Source organism: Monodelphis domestica, chromosome 3 (assembly GCF_027887165.1).
Source record: "Monodelphis domestica isolate mMonDom1 chromosome 3, mMonDom1.pri, whole genome shotgun sequence".
NCBI lineage: Eukaryota > Metazoa > Chordata > Mammalia > Didelphimorphia > Didelphidae > Monodelphis > Monodelphis domestica.
Window position 1 is genome coordinate 432,415,044 of NC_077229.1, and position 24,250 is coordinate 432,439,293.

The following is a 24,250-nucleotide window of genomic DNA, read 5'->3' on the forward strand; positions in this document are numbered from 1 at the left end:
TATTTCCACAATCATGTAGTCAATAAAGGTCAGAGGCAGAACTAAAATTCAGGTCTTCCTTACAGCCAATGTAGAAATGGCTCCCCCACACCATCATACCTCTTACTAAGTTCATTCCATGAAGAATTTAAATACAAAGACACTCTCTGGTTAAGAATCAGGTCATTTCTGTTGCTCTCAGACCTTCCTTAGATAACAACATCATCTGGCAAAAAAGATAAGTAATCGCCAATTTTTAAAAAGTCAGAACCAGCCCATGGGTCAGAGGCATGAATTGAAAACCAACATGTCATACTGTATTTTGAGACCCAGTCATGTGGCTCCTGGCATAAGTGGGCTTTTTGTTGTCATTAGGAGTTTTCCTCCCCCTGACTGTTCAGAAGTTTCAGATGAAATTTTTCTGATGTTTTTAATGAAAGATGGTATTTGCTTACCCATCATAGAAGATATTTCCTCGGCAGGAATGCTGTCGAACATGTTGCATTCACAACATGACACACAGTCTAAAAATCACAGAGAGACTAATTACTGGAGGAAAATTACACCAAAAGACCTATTTCCTCATGATGAAAATGACAGCCTAGTGCCCTGTTACCTGGCCTGATTGGGCAGGATCGCCTGTGAAACATTGTTATATTACATTCCATTATAGGCTACCATAAAGCAATGAGACACTTCAGTGCTAGTAGCAGCATGGTGAGAAATCAAGGTGAGCTGTCAGTGAAGTAAGGCATAATTATAAGTCTCATTTCCAGTATTTATGAATGTGACAATAACCAGGGTTTACCTGCATTTTCACGTGGGATAGAGAGGCCCATGGGAGAATTGCCACATTGAAGAACCTGGTCACTATACCTGGGTGGTCCTTTTCTTCTCCTTTTACTTCCCCCAAAGGAGAAGCAGTATGATGGAATGGAGAGAGTAGTCTAGGAGCCTGGATGACCTGGGTTTAAGTCCCCATCCTAAAGCAAATTGCCTGTGTGGCTTAAGTCCCTGAATCTCTCAGTGCTGTAGACAAGTAATCAAAGCTATAGTACTCAGTTGCTGATCTCCATTGCTAGGAGTTCTTTCATCTGGGGCCTCTCTATACTAATGATGTCAGACAACCAAGGGGGAAAAAAACTATTTTTCACAACATTTGAGAGCTAACGGGGGTCTCAGAGGTCAACTAGCTCAAATTATATTCAAACAAGAGTACTTTTAGATTTCTTTGGCTTCTCTATCAATCTCCTCATTGGCAAATGGGATGCCTTGAGAAATTAAGTGATTTATCACATTGAGAGAGGAGAAGCAGAGTAGCTGATTAGAGAAAAAACTTGACTGAATCAGAATACCTGAATTTAAATTAGTGCTCTACAATTTATTCTATGAGACTTGCCCTCTGTGACTTTGTTTCCTCATCAGCAGAAGATAGTGTTTGGACCAAACCATCTCCTAAGGACTCACCAAACTCTAATATTTCATGATTCTCTACTTTATGATTCTTTTGGCAGAACCAAATTTGTAAAGCAAGTCTTCCCACTCCCTGTCCAGAGTTCTTGCAGTTATTGAGCTTTATTCTTTCTTTTCTTTTTTTTTTTTGTTATATCCCTTCCACCAATTGTTGGCAGCCTCTTATAGTCTTGACCTCTATTACTTATCAGAAAGAGTTTGCTTCTTCTGTAATTGAAATGCATGCTAAAAAATAAAACACTCATGAGCACCCATTAGCAAAAAAAAAAAACAACAACAAAGTTTAAAAGGATTCAGAAACTTAATTCTTATCTACTGTTACACTTTCCCAAGAGACTGAGATTGCAACCTCATCAGACCCTAAAAACACGTTATAGGACTGCTGAATATGCATTATTTCATTTCACTTCCATTCTACCCCACTCCCTCAAAATGTATGCCTATTGGCTTGCCAAGCCAAAGCTAGGTCACCTCCTCTTGTTTCTGTTCACTTTATCCAATATAAAAACTTCCCCTCCTACTATTCCTCTTCATCCAAAGGACCCACCTCACAGCCTAGGCATATCCTTCTCAAGGTCCATGTCCAGACATCTATTTCCAGAAAATAAAATCAAACAGGAAGCCAGGGCTCTGAGGACTAATCTTAAGCTCACCCCAAGAGGCCACGTGCTTTAGCTGTCGTAGGCTCATAACTGCATGGCAGCTGGATTAGGGAGAGTGTGGTATGTCCTTGCTCCCACATCACACAGGAAGAGGCTTAAAGGATCCTGCTATGCTTCTCAGATGGGAAGGGAAAGAGCCAAGGTGGACCATTCCCCTTGTAAAGATCCACTGAACCACTTCTTCCATGTTCAAGGAACAACAAGGGGATGGTTTAGTCATCCACCGCACCCAAGTGATAAACTAGCACAGTCGAAATCAGACAGGAAAGTTCTGCTAATGCTCTATACAACAACTCCCAATTCCATTTGTAAAATCAAATGAATGGACTAGATTTCTGAGCTTCCAACTCTAAAGCCAAAGAACTTTTGCAGAAATCCTTTGTATTCAAGTAAAAGTGTTTTGAAGTGCTAAATACAGTATTTAATTATACTTCTGGCATCACCCTTATGGTCATGTCCTGGGTCTAAGGTTCTGTCGCCTTGCCATATATATCTTTTTTTAACTCTTAACTTCTGTATTAGTATCAATTCTAAAATAGAAGAGTCCAGGGCTGGGCAATTAAGGTTAAATGATTTGCCTATGGTCACAGGTAGGAAGTATCTGAGGCTAGGTTTGAACCCTTATTATCCTGACTCCAGATCTGGTTCTCTATCTACTGTGCTACCTAACTGCCAATTGACATATATTTCTTTTGATTTTACATAGAAACCTGGTAGTTCCCTCTTGCCATTGTATATGAGCCTACTATTTCTTTTGTCAAGTTACAGACAAACATTTGCTGAACACTCTCTGGGAACAAATTCTTGTCTTCACAATACTCCAATGGATGAAAGATATTAGTTTTGCTTTCAAAGGAGTTTTTGGTTTCCAACAGTAATTTCAGCCTTCATCTCTTAGTTCAATTTTAATCTCTTGTCTGTCAGTAAGTCAATAAATATTTACTAAGCACCTACTATGATCCAGACACTCTGCTAAGCACTGGGAATACAAAATAAGACAAAGATACACACATACATGCTACATTTTCTCATAGATATATATATATGTGGAGATATATATGTGTTTATGTAGACATATATATACACATATGTATAATTTTCATATTAATTCTGGATCATTTTAGTGTCAGAAATTTGGAGAGTATTAAATTCTTTATGGCCCTGAGATGACTCATTTGCCCTGGAACACTAAACAATTATATTTGAGTTGGTCACCTAAGAAATCTCTTTGGAGGGACAGGTTGGAGTGTATCTACATGGGAAATTCAAGATGACATTTTAAACAGTTCTCAATTTCACTATATATTCCCAGGGAGTCCATATAGTGTCTAATGAAATATTATAGGCATAAAGGTGCTTCATAAATGCTTTTTAAAGAGAGGATAAAAAAGATTGGGAGCCAAGGAATTTTATTCCTTCTACTCAATACATCCCCTAAAGTGGATAGATAATTCAATAAGAGATCAGGTGTAGAGCCTGAATTATTTTGATCTTTCAACTTTTCCCTGTTTTGTCAATGTGGCTCCAACATTTCTTTCTGTCAAAATACTTGTATCCTGTCACTTCTTTTGGCACAACTGGACTAGGGACAAAAAGATGCAGGTTCAGTGACTGTATGAGGAGAAGGCATCAGTATTTCCATTAGAGCAGTATATTTAAGCAGAGAAGAGTAACCAGATGACAGATGGTCCTCCATAGACCAATCCCAATAACTGGTCTTTTTAGAATGTTATTGCATCTTGTAAAGCATACCTTCAATTCCAGAAAATCTACAAGTTGTGCAAGCATATAGATATTAAATATTTACAAGTCCCTGTGCCATGCACTGGGGATAGTGAGACAAAAACAAATTAGTATTTCCTTTCAAAGAGCTTCCATTTAACTAGAGAAATACCACATGTGCACAGATAAATGTTGTTTGTTCCTTGTTTTCAAGAGGACCAATAACATCACTGTGATGCCTTGACTTATACTTGAATTGGATTTCAGTAAGGTAGAGTTACACTAAGTCGTCAGCCTCACTCTCTCTTCTAGAATCATGAAATTCCAGTGGAAAGATAGATGTCAGGATGACTGTAAATGGCCTGGGATGCAAAGGATGATCTTGACCTCTTTGAAGTCTCACAAAACTCTCTGCACTCCATAGTACCTGCTTCAGCCACCTTCATGACCAACAGAACCAATTGTTCTCATCCACCTGTTCTGCTAAAGGAAGTCTACATGCCTACACTAGACACCCACTAACTCACCAACAGGTTTGAAGCCTCAAGCTGGATGGTTACCCTCAATCTGGTTTATCTGACCTGCTTTTTCTGAAAAGATTCTTCTTATTATTTATGGCACAATGGTATTCCATCACCAACATTTATAGGGAAAATATTATTATTAGTGTTTGTTCCCTGAATACCCCAGACATCATGTATACAGATAAACAAGAGCAAAGTATAGGAGAGAACAAACACTAAAGTAAGCAAGAAAGCACTCTTCATATAAGAAGGCACCTGAGCCAAGCCTTGAAGGAAACTAGCAATTCTTTTTTAATAACATTTCACTATAAATGTTGGTGATAGAATACTATTGTGCCATAAGAAATAATAAACAGAATCGTTTCAGGAAAAGCTTCCCCTTTCCTGAAACAATAAAACAATCCGATACAGATTTTACATGTGCAATCATGTAAAATATTTTTCCCTAGTAGTCATTTTGTGAAAGAGATATCAAACAAAAAAAAACAAAGAAAGTGAAATGCAGTATGTTTTGGTCTGCATTCAATTCTACCAGTTTTCTCTGGAGGTGGGTGAGTCTTTGGGATTGTTTTGGATCACGTATTGCTGAGAATATATAGGTCATTCTCAGTTGTTCATCCTACAATAATGCTGTTACTGTGTTACTTCTTCAGGTTTTTCTCCCTTCACTTTGCTTCAGTTTATGTAAGTCTTTCCAGGTTTTTTTGAAAGCCTCATCATTTTTTTTTATTTTGGTCAATTTCAAACATTATTCCTTGGTTACAAAAATCATATTCTATCCCTCCCTCCCCTACCCCTACCCCTCCCATAGACAAAGCACAATTTCTTTTTTTTTTTAATTAAACCCTTACCTTCCATCTTGGAGTCAATACTGTGTATTGGCTCCAAGGCAGAAGAGTGGTAAGGGTAGGCAATGGGGGTCAAGTGACTTGCCCAGGGTCACACAGCTGGGAAGTGTCTGAGGCCAGATTTGAACCTAGGACCTCCCGTCTCTAGGGCTAGCTCTCAATTCACTGAGCTACCCAGCTGCCCCCTTGAAGCACAATTTCAATGGGTATTACTTGTGTCCTTGATCAGAACCTATTTCCATGTTGTTGGTGTTTGCATTAGGATGTTCATTTAGAGTCTACATCCCCAACCATATCCCCTCGACCCATGTAATCAAGCAGTTGTTTTTCTTCTGTGTTTCTGCTCCCACAGTTCTTCCTCTGAATGTGGATAGTGTTCTTTCTCGTAGATCCCTCCAGGTTGTTCAGGAACACTGCATTGCCACTAATGGAGAAGTCCATTACATTCAAAGGCTCATCATTTCTTATAGCACAATAGTATTCCATTACAAACAAGCCACAACTTGTTCAGGCCATTCCTCAACTGATGGACATTCCTTCAATTAAAATTATTGAGAAGCTAATAATTCTAGGAGACTGTGGTGAGGTTAAAACATGTTCCAGGCTTTAAATGACAGACTGAGAGTTGGTATTTTATCCTAAAGTTAATAGGGAGCCATCAACATTTCTTGAGCAAAGAACTTTAATGTTCAGATCAATATCTTAGATTATTTGTTTGGGATCTATCTGGAAGACAAATTAGAGGAAGAAAATAATGTAAACAGATAGACAAATTAGGAGATTTTGGTGAGAAGTAATTGAGAGACTAAACTGAACTTTAGCTATACAAAAATAGGGGGGGAAAGGTTTTAGGCTTGAGACATATTATAGAGGGAAAAGGACAAATGCTTATTAAATGTCTACCTACTATGTACCAGGTACTATGCTATTAAAATATTGTATAAAATGATATATGTTGGAGAGGATATGGAAAAATGGGGACACTAATACACTGTTGGTGGAACTGTGAACTGATCTAACCATTCTGGGGAGTAATCTAAAATTAGTCATAATTTTAGAGTTATAAAATTGTATATATCTTTTGACCCAGCAACACCACTATTAGGTTTGTTTTGTAAGGTGATCAGGGAAAAAGGAAAAGATCCTATATGTTCTAAAATATTTCTAGCAGGTCACTTTGTGGTGGCAAAAACTAGCAATTCAAGGGATACCTATCAATTGGGAAATGGCTAAACCATGACTAAAGTTGTGGCATGCGATTGTGATGGAACTACTGTTTTGTAAGAAGTGATGAGCAGGTTCACTTTTTTACAAACATGGAAAGACCTACATGAAATTATGAAGAGTGAAACAAGTAGAACAAAGAGAGCATTATAGATAGTGACAGAAATATTGTTTGAAGAATGATCTGTCCACCTCCAAAGAAAAAACTGATAAGCAAGACACAATTTTATATGTATACATATATCTTTTTGTTAAATGATGCCTTCTCTGGTGCAGGGAAAGGAAGTATGAGAGAGTTACCTGGGAATTTTAATGGAACAAATAGATACATAAATAAATTTTAAATTTTAAAAAATATTTTTTCTCCTTCTGTGAGGTACATGCTTATTATAGTCCCCATTTTACAATTGAGAAAAGCAGGGCAAAGAGAGGTTGAGTGATTTGCAAAGGGTCACACCATTAATAGATTCTGAGGCTAGATTAGTATTCAGACTTTCCTGACTCCAGGCTCAGAGGTTTATTCACTGAACCACCTGATATAAAAGCATATCCAATGTATATTTTTCGGGGACTATCTCAAGTGTCTGCATCAGTGAAGACAATCTGGTCTGAGGTAGAGACATGTCTAACACTAGTATGGAGTTGGTCGGTGATGATTTGTGTCTCTAGCTATGCAGATGCTACATCTCTCATCCTACTTTCTAACAACATTCCCTTTCATAAAGAGTCAGATTTCCTGTCCGTGTCATTTTTCAAAAAATGAAACAAAAATCTGGTAGATGGGAAAAAACATAAAAATATTATTACTCTATGCAACTTTACAATGAAACTTCTAATTTCCTTGACTACATTATCTAGTAATGATCATTACTTTTTTCATAAAATATCTCTGAGGAGATCCACATCCTACTCCTATCCATTTAAATATAGACAACTATGTTGGCATTGATTAGTTTATAGTATGATTAAAAAAATAAAGTAGAATTTGCTAGTAACCTTTTATAAGAGTTTTAACTGCCAGAATATGAATCAAAAGAACATGGGGATTATAGACTAATTTAGAAGTTGGCAACAATATCAATGGAAGCCATTATTTCAACTAACTTGGAAAAATGAGTCAAAAATTTTCCATAAATCCCTATCTATTTACAGACTGGCTCATTAAAAACAAAAAAGAAAAGAAAAAATTACACTTACATTATAACTGTGATATCTTTATGAATAAGGCAATAGTGTGTGTGTGTGTGCATAATCACACAGACACACAAAGTTTTCCTTTGTTTTTGAAGATGACCTCCTGGGAAGTAATTGGGTCTTTCTGTGCTGGTATTACTGAATTCTGTCTGTACCAGTCTCAAAAATTCTCCTCCAGTTTTCTTTCACTACCCCCAGATCCCTGACCTTTGGGGTTTATTTCAGAACAGCTCCAGGCCATCTGTTCTCCCACATTCATTTTAATCTTTCCATCTTCGATGTTATTTCCTCAATTAGTAGAGCTACAGTAGAAACTGAACTTGCCATCAAAGACTCAAGGCTCAAATCCCAACACTTTTACTCACTACCATTGTGACCTTGAAAAAGCCACCTCTCCTCTCGATCTGTTTCCCTATCTGTAAAAGGAAGGCCATGGGCTAGACAGTCTTTAATACCCTCCTCAACTGTAAGGTATATGGCACAATTTTTTATTTCACAAATATATATATGTATTCCTATATATGGTAGGCACACCCAAGCATTTTCCCTAGATGCTCATTGTCCTCACTAATGAGAACTTGGTACCAGCAATGATGATGTCTCCTTAACAAGGTGTGACATTCTCTCCACAAAGAAAATTCTTGATAATGTCTGAGGGTTTTATTTTTTTTCCTTTCTTCTACATTGCCCCATTGACTTCACATTGCAAATGATTGATTAGTTGATGGCCAGTTAATATGCCTGCGCCATATATTTGGACTTGACCTTTAAAAGAAGAGCCCTAGAGAACAAAACTAACATTGAGATAGAAAGAACCTAATCAGACAAAGGTGAATTTGGTTTCATTGAAGGAAGCCTGGGACATCATATGGTTCTCTCAGGAAACAATATGCATCAAATATCCAATAGGGAGGAGTTTCTGATCCAAATGGAAATAAATTCAGTTCTTCTTAATTATTAGTTATGGGATTATGCCTAGAGTAACAGGGAAATATGAAAGGAATGCCATTTTACCTCACATGATGCACATAGTATTGATTAAAATAAGTTTGAGTCAATTAGACCCCAGAGTTTTATAACATAATCAGTGTGAACCTTGACTTTTATTATGATTAACCAGGGAAAAGTGTAGCACAAAGAATGGGGAAGAAAAAAGATTATTCATTCTTTCTTTCTTACTGACTTTATTTATCTAGTATCACACTTTCAAATTTCATTTTGATTATATGTTTTAGTTCTTACCTATTTAGTGCTCTTATTTTAATATTCCATTTTTTCTTATTTAATTTTAAAGAATAGCACAGGATATAGACATAATGTGGAAGAGCAGCCTTGGACCTTCTCTTTCACTGATACTGTGAATTATGTTGACTAAACAAGGATAAGGAAAAGGAGGCTTATCTGTGTAGTGAGGCTCCACCTGGAGCAAAAAGAGCCTCATACATCGAGAGGGCTCTCAGGTGACAAGGAAACTTAGTATGGTGCAAAAAGAGGCAGAATAGACATCTCTAGCCTTTTCCTCCCCCACTCTTCTCCAAGAGAGACTTTCATTCTTGCCAGGAAGGAAAGCAGGAAGTTGGGATCTGAAAGCACTCTGCTTTTCTCAGAGAGAAGAGAGTACCAAGTGAGAGGAATATCTCCTGCTCCCTTCAATATTATTAGTCTTAGGCATACAATTGGGTTTTTAATAACTATATCTCTGCCATTTGGGAGAGAAGGGACAGGACTTACACATAAAAGATGAATGAGTGAGTGAACAAATTCAGGAGTCGGATTGTAAAAATGAATATGCATGAATTAGAATTTCTTTGTCAGGCTTTGTAATATCTAATCAATATTGCTTCTGAAATTCTTGAATGCTACCCACACAATTCTTTTCAGGTGCTTAATTTTAGACCTTAGTCCTTATCTATGTTTACGTCATTTCTACTAGGATAGTTATGTTCCCTCAAAAAATAAGGTTTTTATACAAATATACTTGGTTGGAAGCATCTTAAGAATGGCCACCTACCAGGAAATATATATGTATAGTTATACATATAAGTAATAGATCATAGGTGTGACTGTACATCTATATATGTATATATTTGGGAATATATGTGTATATGTGATTTTTCCTCTCCATTCCCCACAGGGATCTCTCTATAAAGATAAGTTACAAAGCTGTTGCCAATCTGCATTGGTAGAGAAGTTCTCTTATTCAGGATTTCCCTATATTGATGAAATCACAGGTATGGCCAATATATATATATATTTACATATTCCTGCACATATTTACCCATAAATACATAAAATAACATCTACATTGTAATTATAAAGTTAAAATGCTTTCTTTCCATCAGAAAATATTTCAAGCTATCATTGGCACATATTTCTTGAAGGATTATTAAGTGCCTACATTTTTTAGAAAGGACAACCTTTAAATATGTGTCATGGCAGAAACTTTTACACCGAAGTTTGGTCATTCAAAAAGCCTCAGAACCAGCAGAGAAAGTGTTGTGGATGGTATAGAATTTTTAAAAACTATACCAATCCCTAAATACCTTTTGCATCCTATGCCAATATCTAATTTTTTGCCTATTTTCCATAAGCCAGTATTTTCTTTAAAAGGCCATAGGAAATGAATATATTTTATAGATGGAAAAACAAAATAGCACAAAGGAATATTACATTTTTAAAGCTATCAGTCCTTGTGACTATGGTTTTCCCCCACAATTTGTTTATTTGGGAACTATGGGGCTTTTTTTTCCAAGATAAAATTCCAACAGAAAATAAAGTATGTAAGGATTTAATTTTACTTTTCAGACTTTCTTCCCCTGTGATAGCTGTAATAGTACAGTCCTGAATTAGCTTCTGTTTTCCATAATTCTTGTCAGCAAAATCTATCAGTAGCTCTAACTCTGATTATACAAACCGGTAATGTAATTAAACATGTTTTAAGCCTATCTCTGATGTCACAGTTTCAAATATAGCCACATAAATTTTAACTATGAGTATTTCATACATAATTTATATATACAAATGTGTTTGCATGTGTACCTGGATTAAGGATAATAAATGTAAATTATATAATTTATATCTATATGTGTTTAACTATGTTTAGTTTCAATCAGACAATGGTTTGATATATATTTTAAATGAGGGAAATCCTGAAGCAATATTAAGATTTTATGTTTTATAGACTCTAAGTGTTTCATAGCATTTTTTAAATAGATAAACTGCATTGTGATATTACTTTTAGTAAATATTATGCTTTCCCTAGCTAGCATATCAATCTTAAACTTACAGATATAAGCTATTGAATCTGAGGGGCACGTTCCTCCATGAACTTGTAAACAAACATAGTTATAAGCCAATCTCTACTTTCCCACAGAACTCTGAAGATTCAATCCAAGTTTCCTGTTCTCCGGGAATCTTGGGAATAACAGTGCCAGCCTAAACTCTCATGTTCTAAAGTAGGAAATCTGCATTGAGATGCTGACCTGAAGTGACCCCAAGGTACAATGGTTCTACAGCCATCCATGCAAATACAGCTCATTGAAACCAGCTGCTGCTTTGGACCAAATCCCATTTCCCTACTGCCCATGTTAGAGCTGCCATTTTTAAAGAATGTTGGACGAGCACATGAATGGCTGTGAAATAGTTCACAGCTTCACATGGGGTTCCCTTCATTGAGGATCAAGGTACCTCCATGACAGCCATTCCTGAGTCTTCCATCTAAAATACCTCTACGAGAAAGTCACACCAATACTGGATTCTAACATACCGCAAATTGTCTCTTTTGTAATTGTGACAGACTAGCCCCAGGATTCTCTCTTCTCTCTGACTCCCATGATAACTTTATCCTTTCTCTTTCAGCTGCCAAATAGAGTGGAGTTCCTGGAGTTTTGACACCTTGTAAAGACATTCCAGTGGATTCTAGCACACCCAAACAGATGGTGTGAAAGGGATACAGGGGAAGAAAATGTAACCCTCTGCCAGATTCTCATGTATTCTAGGTAACATGGTGTTCCAGGGGAAAAAAAAAAGGAACTGATATCATTGTTACTGCCTGCTTCCTGAGCCAAGCCACCAGGCTTCTGCCAAAGATAACAAAGTCTTTAAGATGGCTATAAAAACTCCTAACATGATGCAAGGTAAAAGAACTAGACCTGTGTGGAGTTATAAAACAATAATCTTTATTATTCTTACACTGTATTACATGGAGTCTTACATAAAACAAGATTTTTAGGGTTTTTTTTTTATTTGTAAAGCATTACACCCAGCCTCACACTGACATCTCTACTTCTTTCCCTTATGCAGTATGCTGGAGATCACCAATGGGGCTTCCTTTCTAGGGAAAACAATGACTTTTTCCCCAGATGAAGAAGGACGGAGCAAGGAGAATTGTCAAAGAATGTAATGTAAATGTCAGGGAGGAATTAAATACATCTTTTAGAATACAACTTGACACAAAGTAAAGATGTGAGACTTTTTTTTTTTTGAATTAAGAATAAAATTAGATGGACTTTGAAAACAATAAATTACAGGAAATGTTAAATGTCCTTAAGAAAGACATGAAGAGAAATAAAATACTCTTTTCCCATTCATCAAACCATTCAAGAACCCTGGCAAAGAGGAAGGAAAGAATGACTGCTGAACCAATGACATAAGTGGATAGACGATCTGCCAAATGTTCATGTCAAAATGTGCTGCCTTTTATAGACAAAGATGACATATTGACCCATCATTAGGAGGGCCTGCCCTTTGAATTGTTTCCAGGAGGGGAGGAAGGATGGATTTGCGCTGAGCCATTCACATTCTCTCACTCAATTCTGCATGTGGCTAATGACACGCATTTATTTGCAAGATGGCTGGCTGGAGTCAGAAGCATCATGTATGACTGTGAAACAAAAGAAAGCTACATGGCCCACACAGAGATCAGTCTCATGGCCTGGATCTCGTTCATTTTGCTGCATGTCAAATATGTTTACATTTCATTTCAAGAGTCTGAAAAGTCAAGTTTTGGCATGTTGTTTTTCACAATTTTACATTTCTTGGCTTGCTTTTCCCTACCTTCCAAACATTGCCTAATTGAAAATACTTAGCCAACGCCTGCATACCTTTCTCTTCGGAGATCCCTTTCTGCTTAGCAGTTTCCTCTTCTCTTCCTCAACTTTCTATTTGACCAAAAGCCTCCTCTCTCATTCCAGGCTCTCTTTTCTCAGATGTTATTTCTTCTCATTTGTGCTTCCCTGAATAATCTTGGGTAAGTGGAAAGTAGTATTTTTCAACAACAACAACAACAAAAACAAAACACAAAAATACATAGAAGAAAACAAAAAGTTCAAATAGTAACCCAACTATCTTATTAAATAAAATATACATTTAAAAAATAAATTATAGCACAAAAGTTCACAGTTTCCTATATGATCCTCTTTGTCATGTTCTATATTTCAATGTAGAATATTTTTTTGAAAAGGAAAATATTGTTCTCCTTGGTTAGATTTACACTTTGTAAAATTCCACAAATAAAATTATTTTTCCCCTCTGTTGACTAAAGTATTTAAAATGTTTCTCAGTTCCTTGAAATTGTGGGTTGCAAAATATTATTGCTGCCTATCCCCACCAATTGTGTTTGATAGCTTCTTCACTGTCAGATGCTATTTTATAATTTGTAAATACATCGCATGATTTTAAAATTCATAGTGTATCTATTAATAGTCAAAGCAACACTTTGTGTCCTCATAAGTATTAATTTAAATACTCTAGTTGGCTGAAAATTAGAATTATTCTTTATACAGTTCCACCCTTTTCCATAAAAATGAACTGATGGACTGACCCTGATTTGTTTACAAACATAAATATGTAATTTCTTGCTTGTTTGTCCTTCTTCTGGACGTGTCAGAAAAAAATTAATGTTAATCAAATATAATGAATACCTTACTTTCTAGGCATTTTCAGTGTTTTAGTTAGCTTTTTCCTGAAGTTCACTTTCTCCATAATTTGGTATACAAATATTTGACATTAAAATATTTTATTATCCATGATGCCTTTGAGTATAATTTAGTTTCCCTTACTTGACTCTCTTGACAACACCTAATTTTACTGTTGTCTTATTCAAAATCATGATTTCAGCTTCTGTTTTTTGGATAATAAAATTTTATTATAATGTTTCACTTTAGTTCAGCATGTCTCCACTCAATTCTTTTTATGAGACAAATCTTATCCTGATACCTAAAATAGAAGGATAAAAGAAAGAAAGAGAACTATAGACCAATATCACTAATCAAACACAACTCAAATCTTAAAAATAAAACCCTATGAGGAGTTGGAACTTGAAATCTTAGGAAACAAATATTAAAATTTGCTTTTACATGTAGTTGGTGGGTGGGGAAGCTATATTAAAAAAGAAAACCCTAGCAAAAAGCAGTATATACAAAAAAAGTGTTCACAACAATTAAGCTGTATATTATAGAAAAGATGTAAATATGGTTCAACATTAGGAAAATAATGACCATTTTTAATTACATTAAAAACAAAAATTCCAAACCCCATGATTATTTAAAATATTATTGACAAAATATAGTATTCATTGGTCCTTAAAACCTATAAAACGCATAAAGAGATTTTTTTTTAATTCGAGAAAGAATATCTAAAAACTAAGATATCATTTGCTATTTGGAAACATATCTAATAACTATGGAAGTAAAGCAAAGATGCCCCCTCCTTACGCCATTGTTTTTTGGCATCATTTAAAAAAGGATAGTGATAGTATTCCCTTTGGCAGGACATATACTAAAATTAGACCAGAGAATTAGCAAAAATGTTAGTGATAGGGGGAGCTAGTTAGCTTAGTAGATAGAGAGCCAGGCCCATGGTCCTGGGTTCAAATATGATCTCAGACTCTTCCTAACCATGTGACCCTGAGAAAATCACTTAACCCCAATTTCCTAGGCCTTACATTTTTTCTGCTTTGGAGTATTCTAAGACATGAGGTAAGAGTTTAAAAAATGATAGTGATAGCAATAAAAGAAGAGAAAGAAATTAAAGGCATAAGCATAGGCAAGGCAAAAAGCTATTTCTTAGGAGCCAAAACTATTATTTTTCCAACATAATGACTTATTTAGAAAACCCCTGTTAAGATTAAAAATTAGTTTCTCTGCTAAAAGTATTATATTTTTATGAGGTTTGTTAAAGATTAAGAAATAAAGAAAATACAAAATAAGAAAGCATGTGCCTAGGAGGGCCGAAAGGCCTATTCAATTTCACTTACTCTACATCTTGAGAGACCAGTGTGCTTGGAAGCGGAAGCAGGGAGAGAGAGTAGGAGGTACAGTCAGTTTAAATAGCCATTGTGTTCTCGCACTCAAGTGAGGACTCCGGGAGATTACAGGGCAATCTGGGAACTAGCAAGGACTTCTGGGGATTGAAGTCTAGGGTTCACATCTCCATTTTTACACCCCAGAGAATCAATAAGGAAACTGAGATTACTAATATCTTCAGTAAAGTAGAATACAAAATAAGCTTCAAAAAGTCAACATTTTTATATATAGCAATAATAAAATCCAAGAGAAACTATGTATATGTCTTCATTTTTAATTATGTTTCTTATAAATAGCAAATTACTGGATTCTGTTTTTCAATCCATTCTGTGACTCTTTCATTTTACTGATGCATTCGGTTCAATAACATTTAAGATAAAAATTCTAAGATTTATTTTCCTTATACCTAGTCTTAATAAGTCACCTTTTAAAAAATCAGCAAAAAATACTGATCAACATGTTTTATTGAGTAGTTTTAGACTACTCTTTGCCCTGACATACAGACTCACACCTTCCCTCTCTCCTTATTTGAATGATTGAACTTGTGCTGCCCTTTTTAAAGAAACATTCTGTACTAGGGTATGAGGGCCTGTCCTTAGATGATGCTTGGATTTGCTCTTCCTGGTGGTTTATACCCACAGAGCATGAATAGATTTTCCCTGCCTGGCTCCAAAAAAGCATATGAAACTCTGGGAGCTGATTTTTAGTCATATAAGACTGTTTATTTTATTTATCCTCTCCTGACTTTAGGTAAATGGGCATTCTAAGATGAGAGTGACCAGGCAACAATATGATTTCAAGAAATGTATTAGAACTATGAGATAATCCACCAACAACCAGAATCTGCAGTAGAGCCTTTGGAGGTAGAATCAATGAGCACCAAAGTGTATTCCTCTGTTCACTGACTTTGTGGCTATTCTACCAAAGGTCCAAAAGAAAGAAAGATTCTCTAAGATGTTAAGATCCTCTTGATGATTCTGTTCACAAATTATATTGTGCTGATTACATTGAGACTCAAAATACTATAAATTTTCTTCATGACAGATAAAAAGAGATGGTCCTCACTAACCACATTGGAAAAAAAAAGATAAATATTATTCCAACCATAAGCAATTGGATTGGTGCCCACAATGAATTAGTATTTAGTAAGAGGAAGAAAATGAACTGGATCACATTTGAGAAATTTCTCAGTACTTTCAGTCAATCCAAACTAATTCCCTGCCCCGAAAACTCCATCTTTTTTAATAGCAGAATTCTCCAGCAAAGTTAGACGGTCATTTATTAAGGCATTCTATGACCTCTGAAAAGTTAAAAATGCAGTGTCAATGGATAAATACATGGTGAGCATAAGTAACATAAAATGCATCATCATGTCAATAAAATTATTAAAAAGACACCCTGTAATCCTAGTGCAAACGACAACATGGAAATAGGTTCTGATCAAGGGCACAAGTAATACCCAATGAAATTGCGCGTTGGCTGCAGAAAGGGTACGTGGAGGGGACGGAGGGAAATAAAGTGAGTATTGTAACAAAAAAAAAATTGTTTTAAAGACATCATGTAAATAAGGTATGATCTGAACCAAAAGTAAGCTAGTTGTGCAGCAAAAAATGAGGAATGAAAATAAATGGACCACCTGAGAACTACACTGGTAGTCACAAATTGCTAAAGACCCAAGAGAAAGACTTCTATCCCTTTGGGTAGATCCATCTCTGGAAGATTTATGGGAGGACATAGACAAAAATCAAACATGATGAGAAAACATGTATGAGTTGTGATCTCAATAATGGTGGAGGAAAATCTCTAATTGATATCATGTATCCAATTGGTGTTAAAAGTATTATGCAGATTGGAAAACCAGGGGATGCCCATCAATTGGGGAATGGCTGAACAAATTGTGGTATATGTTGGTGATGGAATACTATTGTGCTCAAAGGAATAATAAAGTGGAGGAATTCCATGGGGACTGGAACAACCTCCAGGAAGTGATGCAGAGCGAGAGGAGCAGAACCAGGAGAACATTGTACACAGAGACTAATACACTGTGGTATAATCGAAGGTAATGGACTTCTCCATTAGTGGCGGTGTAATGTCCCTGAACAATCTGCAGGGATCTAGGAGAAAAAACACTATTCATAGGCAGAGGACAAACTGTGGGAGTAGAAACACCGAGGAAAAGCAACTGCCTGACCACAGCAGTTGAGGGGACAGGTCAGAGGAGAGACTCTAAATGAACACTCTAATGCAAATATTAACAACATAGCAATGGGTTCGAATCAAGAAAACATGTGACACCCAGTGGAATCACGCGTCGGCTACAGGGGGTGGGGGGGAGGAAAAGAAAATGATCTTTGTCTTTAATGAATAATGCATGGAAATGATCAAATAAAATATTATAAAATTAAAAAAATAATACAATAAAAAAATAACCCCCCCCAAAAAAATAGCAGAAACATAATAAAGAACAGAATTGCCAAATGGGCTACCTAGAAACCAGATTAAAATGTCATTGGGAAACATTTAACAAAATAAACATTTAATAAAACAAAGAAAACTTTACAGTTAAAAAAAAAAGTATTATGCAGATGACATCCAACATTAAAGGTTCAAAGCAGCCCAAAAAACTACCTAAGGGGGCAGAGACCAAAAAAAAAAAAAAAACACTGGGATGACAAGGATGTGGAGTAGAAGAAATAAGAGAGAAAACTAAGAATTAGTATTGTTTACACAAAGGCTCACTGCATAAAATATTTTGGTCAGAAGCTTTTGGGGAGTCCTATCTATAAAACAGCAGCAAAAAGCATTTCAAGGACATAAAAATAAATAGTTTGGTGAGTGACTTCTTCTGTACACTGAAAACTCTTGATTGATAGTCCTTCTTTCTGGGCTATGAGTAAATTGGAGAGCCTAAAGTTACATCAGCTTAAGTACTTGGTACTTATGACAATAAGTATTTACATATTTATATCATACCCAATTCCTTTTAGTAACAGTTTCCCAGTCTTTCAAAATTCTGTAATCTGTTTGCATTGGTCTTGATTCCCTGGATCAAGGCAATAGATCATGAGAAATGTGGTAGAGAAAAAGCAATTGGTTTAACTGGCTTACGGGGACAACATCTTCTTTCTTTTAGTAAATTATCTTGGGTGCTATAATGGCCACCACTTTCTCAATTGTATTGTTTGGTTTTTCATTCACAATTCAGCACCGCTATGCAGAGATAAATTCTAATTAATTAATATTCTGTCAAAAACTCTGAAGCTGGTTCTTCAAGAAATGCAGAGATAAATAAGACATGATCTCTGCCTTCAGGGAGCTTGCAATTTAGTAAATCAAAGAAAATCCTTCTAAGAAGCAAATGAAAAAAGAATGACATCCCATACACACACATACACACACACACATATCCTTACAACCAAATACTTTGCTATTCATTACCCATCACTTCCCCCCAGAAACAAAAATTGTACATATCTATATAGGGGCAGACGAGACAGAACAGTGTGTGTCCTACATCATACAGTTTTCAATTATATAATCAGATACTTTTTAACCTATACACCATCCTCAGAATGTCAGTTCTTCAACTCTGAGGTACCACCTTATACATAGCAGATTGGCCAATATGACAGTAAATAAAAATAATAAATGTTGAAGGAGATGTGGCAAAATTGGGACATTAATGCATTAGTGGTAGAATTATGAATTGATTCAACCATTCTGGAAGGCAATTTGGAATTATGCCCAAAGGACTCTAAAAGAATGCATTCCCTTTGATCCAGCAATAAGACTACTAGGTTTTGTGAAGGTTTAAATTTAGGGGGGGACAGGAGTTTGATCAAAAGCCAGCGTGTGATTTATTAAATGCAAAACTCTTAGTTTATTATTAGGAAATACGGATAGGAAAGAGGAAAGTAAAAATAATCTCATGATAGATTATAACTATACCCAAGATCCCAATCCTAACTAAATTTTTCTAGAAAACTCTACATCTATCTGCCTCAGAGAACAGTATCATCTGCTAGGCTGAAGCCTTCTCCTACTTTTATTACTCTCTATCTGATACTATAACCACTATCTATCTACCTTATCTACCCAAGTTCATTGATAATAAATAAGGCTATTAAGGCCTTAATTCAGTTCTCTGTCTCCAACCAGAGATTGCTAGCAGCACAACCTCTCCCCAAGAGATCCAGAGAGGAAAGCCCTTTCCAAGGATCTGCAGCTTATAAACAGTACTCAGCCACACCCTTCTAACTGTCACCAACTGACAATCTGAATAGCAGGGGGTCTCTTACTCAGAAATTCTCTTGTTCCTTTTCCTCTTTTATAGAAAAAGGAAGAAATTAATGAAAACTCTCTTAACAGTTTGTACCCCAAAATGATAAAGAAAAACGGGGATGGATCTGTCTACACAAAAATATTTATAGCTTTGCTTTGTGTGGTGGCAAAAAAAATTGAAAAATGAGGGTAAGTCCCTCAGATGGGGAATGGCTGAACAAATTGTGGCATATGATGATGATGGAATGCTATTGTGCTGTAAGGAATGATGAACTGGATGATATCAGAAAGAACTGAAAAGACCTCCATGAACTGATGTAGAGTGAAATGAGCAGAACCAGAAGAACATTATACACAGTAACTGAAACATTGTAGGACAATCAAATGTAATAGACTTTGCTACTAACAACAACACAATAATCCAAGATGATTCTGAGGGGGTTTTGAAAAAAAGAATTCTAGCCACACCTAGAACTGTTGGAGTAGAAAAATGCAGACGACATATGATTTATCACTTGTTTGTTTGGGTTTATGATTTGGGGTGTTGGTTTTAAAAGATTGTTCTATTACAAAAATGAATAATATGGTAGTAGATTTTGAGTGAAAATACAAGTATAATCCATTGGAATTGATTGTCAACTCTGGGAGGGGGGATGGAAGAGGGAAGGGAAATAACATGAATCATGTAACCATGGAAAATGTGTTACTGGAATAAAATAAAGAAAACTTAAAAAAAAAAGAATGTCAGTTCCTGAAGTGAGGCCATGAATATCAGAAGAACAGCACTGATAGCTAAGAAAGAGGTAACTGGTGCTCATCATAGTTTCTATATGGTACCTAGGGTACAGTAGGCATCCTACCAGTATTAACAAACCATCACTTTGACTCTAAGGAAGAAAAAGGGTGTAATAAAAGAATTCAGTATTTTATTACCAAATTGAGAACCTTCTCCCATTTCATTTATTTTGAGTATACAAATTAAAGGTACACGAAGCTTGATTTGTCCTTAATTTTCCAGGGGATGGGCAAGAGGAAATAAATTAATATTATCCTGAAGAAAATTATCATTTAGAAAAGGTGGTTAGTGATAACTACCACAATAATGTTTAAGTCAATAAACAGCACCATTTCATACTTTATCTTGGATTGACATTAGCATTGTCCTTCAGCTATGGGTTCGGATTTTAGGGGAAGTGCTGAAAGATGCCTCTGCTCAAAAATGTCTCCCTACATAGTCTGTCAATGGTCCCTGTAATCACCACTATTCAAGATTCATTTCTTAGGTTTAAGACACTTTATTCTTAACAATACCACTTTTAAATGCAAGTGACCCTAAGTAGAATAAAATATTAAATCAAATTATTAATCATTAATGTTTTAGTGTGAATTAATTTATCAGAAATTATAAATCAACTTTCCCAATTAAATTTTGATGAGGGCAGAAGCCACCTTGATCTTCCCTTTCTTATACTTACTACTGTGAGTTGTGAGTATCAAAAAATTACCATATTTCTAAATCTTTCACATGTGCTATATTTATCTCTCCCAACTACATGTAAGCTCCTGTATGACAGGGAATATCCATGTTTCTTAGATCTTCCACAGTATCATATCTCATCAGTTTCCAGACCTTGTTGATTCAGTCTCTGAAATACCTCTTTTACCTATCCTTTTCTTAAATCATCATTGCCTAATTCACAATTCTAAAGACTTAGATCTCTTCATTTCATCTCTGCCACACCTTATTAATCCTGAATAATATTGTCAAATTAATCCTGTTAGTGAACACCACACCACTATTCATGGCATTATTCATCTGTACAAAAATCTTTGATTCCTACCCATTGTCTGCTGGATGCATTCCAGATTCCTTATCTTGTATTCAAAGTCTCTGCCTCAGTCTTTTTATGCTCTTCTAGTCTTGCCTCACATAAGACATCCTCAAATAATTTAATACTCCATCTAAACTAGACTGGTCTCCTGACTTAGTATTTTCTGTGCCCAGAATGCCTTTGTTCTCCCACTTCTTCTTTGCTTGATACCTATCCTTCAAGTCTAGATTGAAGGATGATACCTGTAAATCTTGAAATCTCTCAGACTTGTGAATGTTAAAAATTTCCCCATCGGGGAATTCTTAATTGGAACAAATTCCCTACTGAGAAACATTCCCCATTTTGATGTGAGAACTCGCCAGGATCAGAAATGGGAGGACCTCTATTCCACCGTACTTAAGACTGCTTTGGGGGAGAAAACTCCTTGCTATGGGAGGACCCCTACTCTACCTGTACTTAAGACTGCTTTAGGAGAGAAAACTCCTTGCTAAACAATGAAAGTACTTGGACCCATGCTTATAATAAGGCAAGGAGCTCTTTGAGCCAGGCCTGTTTTTAGAATTGATACAATGGGAGGCTAGGTACCTAAAAGAGTCAGGCAAGTTTTCTCTTGATGAGATTAGTTGACTCAGCTGTGTTTTCTCTCGTTCAGACTTACTGAGGAGATTGGTCGACTTAGCAGGAATTTAGATGGGCAGTCCTTTGGAAAGCGTCTACAGTGATTGGTAGATGTAGGGACTTAGGGGAGGTGACATGGGAGAAAAACCCCTATATAAGAAAAAGCAGAATCTCTTGAGGATATATCCTTTTGGAGAAATCCTTTTGGAGGATCTCTGATGAGGATCACTTGGGAAGAATCTCTTGAGGGAGGCTCTGGAGAAGGGAAGCTCTTGGAGGACAATCTCTAAGGAGGACTCTGGCTGGAACTCTCTCTGGTGAAGTCAGCTGAGATGGAGCTGGCCTGGTGTCACAAGAATCCTTGTTTAGGCAGACCTTGTGGTGAGTGTTAAAAAATTGACTGACTGATTCTCTCTCTTAAGACTCAGGTCTAGGCCATATTGGCTTGAGGCCCTTCATAATTATTCCTTTCCTACTCTTTCTCTCTTTCTCTAATTCCTCATTATATTATTAATTAAAAATCTCTATAAAACCCAGTTGACTTGGGTATTTGAATAATTGGGAATATTTCCCTGGCGACCACCTTATATTTGATTTAAAAACCAAGACACTGTAGTGAAACATTTTCTGCAGTCAAATTTACTCACCCTCTCTTATATCTATCACAATTTATATCTTCCACTATTTTAATCACTACAGTTTAAGACCTCAACCATTTTAATTACTACATACCTCCTTGGTGAAATTCTGATCTTTTTTTTCAATGAAAGGACTCTGTGGATAGTGTTGTTGGTCCTGGAGTCAGAAAAACCTAAATTCAAATTTGGGCTCAGATTATTATTAGTTCTGTGGCCTTGGGCAAGTCATTTAATCTCTGCCTCAGTTTCCTCAACTGTAAAATGGAAATAATACTAGCACTTACCTCGCAGGGTTATTATGAGGATCAAATGAGATAACAATTATAATACAGTTAGCATAATGCCTGGCACATAATGAACACTATATAAATGATAGTTATTATTAAATATTAATTTTTCTTTCTCTTGAAATCTTTTTACATGTCTTATACACTTTTTATGTAGTTATTTGTGCCTATGTTTCATCTCTCTAATAAATAAGTTGTAACCTCCTTAGAGACAATTACTTGTCATTTTTTGTCTTTATATTTCTCCTAGCACTTAGCATAGTTTACACAGAATAGGTACTTGAATGCTTGTTGAATGAATGGTGACCAAATGAAAGCAACAACTGCTAGTAGAAAAAGCACTGGACTTTGAGTCAGAAAACCAGAGTTTGAGTCCAGGCTCTGCCACTTACTCACCATGCAGTCTCTGCTTCTTGGAATCCTTAGTTTCCTTCAAAGTTCAGCTCCAGCACCCTCTTCTCACATGAAGCCTTTCCTCATCCCCCAGCTGCTGGAGCCTCTTCCCTCCCCCCCAAAAAAAAAGATTATCTTGTCTTTCTTTGTATATATCTCAATAACTCAATGAAGTCCACTGGCTTCCTTCCTGTTGCCTCCAGAATGCTCTGTTTGGCATTTGAAATCCCCATAACCTAATCTCCTCTTACTGTCCAGTCTTCTCACATCTTCTCCCCAACACAAACTCTTCACTGACACTGTTCCATGAGCAAGACGTCCCGTCTTTCAGGTCTGGTCATTTTCTCTTGCTGTTTGCCATGCTGGAAACACTCCCTCCTCTACTTTGACTACTGATTGACCTCTCTGGCTTCCTTTAGGTCCCAACCAACTCCCACCTTCAACAGGAAACATTCTACAATCCTTCTTCATCCCAGAGTTTTCTTCCTATTAATTATCTTACTTATCCTGTATGTAGCATGCTTTGTATATTTGTTTGCATGTTTTCTCCTCCATTTTAGACTACTGTAAGTGCCTTGAGATCAGAGACTATCATTTGCTTTTTTTTTATCCCTAGTGCTTACCTGGCAAGTAATAAGAACTTAATAAGTATTGATTGATTGATTGATTATATATATATATATGTATATATCAAATTCCTTAAGGAAATGAACTATTTCCTTTTTTCTTTGTATCTTCATCATCTAGCACAGAAGGTGCTTAATGAATTTTCAGTGCAATTCAATAAACATTTATTAAATACCAGCTATTTGTGCTAAATGCTAAAGATCCAAATTTTTAAAAGAGACAGTCCTGGGTTAGTTAGGTGGCCCTATAGATAAAGCACCAGGCCCAGGGTTGATAGACTTGGGTTTAAATCTGGCCTCAGACACTTTCTAGCTGTGTGACCCTGGGCAAGTCACTTAATTTCCATTGCCTGAGAGCAAGAAAGAGACAGACAGACAGACAGAGAAAGACAGAGAGACAGAGAGAGAATCCTTGAATTCAAGGATTTACAAGACAACATACAAAAAAAAAATGAAAGGGGAAAAAGGATGAAGCAAAGCTGATAATGGAAAATGGAGTTACCAGCAGTGGTTGTGAGTCCTCTATAAAAGAAGGACTTGGTAGGTCTACTCTCTAACCCTCCAATCAAAAGGAAGAGGAAACTGAGGATGATTTGGTAAGTTGTACACTATCCAAACCCGAGTTATTTTTTTAAAAAGTCTTCT

General features: G+C 36.1%; 1 long non-coding RNA gene across 1 annotated transcript; it reads right to left on the bottom strand.

Moving 5' to 3' along the window:
* Nucleotides 1–309: 309 nt before the first annotated feature.
* Nucleotides 310–17,300, bottom strand: LOC103101214 (uncharacterized). Its single transcript, XR_464722.2, has 3 exons — nt 14,882–17,300; nt 12,729–12,869; nt 310–503 (listed from the first exon to the last, which is right to left on the bottom strand). It is a non-coding gene; the product is annotated as an uncharacterized LOC103101214 (long non-coding RNA).
* Nucleotides 17,301–24,250: the final 6,950 nt, after the last annotated feature.